This window comes from Triturus cristatus, chromosome 4_2, assembly GCF_964204655.1.
Source record: "Triturus cristatus chromosome 4_2, aTriCri1.1, whole genome shotgun sequence".
In the NCBI taxonomy this organism is placed as follows: Eukaryota; Metazoa; Chordata; class Amphibia; order Caudata; family Salamandridae; genus Triturus; species Triturus cristatus.
This window is the reverse complement of record NC_140586.1, coordinates 878,437,604-878,438,551: the sequence shown is the minus strand read 5'-3', so window position 1 is coordinate 878,438,551 and position 948 is coordinate 878,437,604. Positions and strand designations below refer to the sequence as shown.

At 59.9% G+C, this 948-nt stretch overlaps 1 pseudogene; it reads left to right on the top strand.

The window, feature by feature from the left end:
* The first annotated feature begins 677 nt into the window (after positions 1 to 677).
* LOC146835314 (U6 spliceosomal RNA) lies at positions 678 to 743 on the top strand (annotated as a pseudogene).
* The last annotated feature ends 205 nt before the right edge of the window (positions 744 to 948 follow it).

Here is a 948-nt window from a genome sequence, read left to right as displayed (position 1 = left end):
GCGCCCTTGGATTCCCTTTAAGCTGGCGCTGTCCTGGTTCTTTGATGTCGCTGTCGCTTGACTGCTTGGGGGTGTTGGGGTGCGTGGCTCCTTGCTCCTCCTTCCTGCCCGTTTGCCCTGAGTCCGAGTGATTCTTCTACTGCCGGAGTTTGTGACTGCGCAGTGTGACGCTTCTTCTGGCTGCTGCCTCTGCGTGTGCTGGTTTCCTCCCAGTTGTGGATGCTGCCTTACTGCGTGGGCTGCCTCTTTTGTGGCTAGGGTCCCGGGTTGGAGCCTGACAGGGGCTCGGCATACTGTGTTTCTGCACTGTTCGCCTGGTCTCCCTGCGCCTTGCGCTCTTGTATGTATCCTTGGGTGCCATCCCTAGTGTTCTTGTGGGGCGCTCCGGTGCCTTTGCGTCGGGTTCCCGTTCTGTGGCTGTGTGACTTGCGGTTTTCTGCTGCACTTCGGGTGTTTGCGTGGTGCGACATAGAGTTGGTGTGCTCCTTCTCTTTTCCCTGTGTCCGCCCCTCTCTGTCCTGTCCCCGGTGTGTGTTGGGGTTCCGTTCCCATGGTGCTCTCGTGGGTTGTGCACTGGGGCTGCTGTGTGGCCCTTTCTTTCGGGGGCTGTTGGCCGATGGACGCCTCTGTCTTTGGGCGCTTCCTGCTCTTCCCGCGCTGCTGGTTGCTCCTTTCCTCGGAGTGGATTAGCATGGCCCCTGCGCGAGGATGACACGCGGATTCATGAAGCGTTCCATGTTTTGATAGTGGTGCTGGTCCTCCCGCTCCTGTTCCATTTTTGGCGTGTTGCCCTTGGCCTGTTTGGGTGGCGGTGGCTCCTGGTGTTGCTGGGGTTTGTACCTAGGGCCTCCTGCTTGTGCTGCTTGCTCTCTGCTGCTGCTCTGCGTCCCCACTTCGGCCCTCGTGTGTGGTCTACGGGGCTGGGGTTCTTGCCTGGTTGGGCTGTTC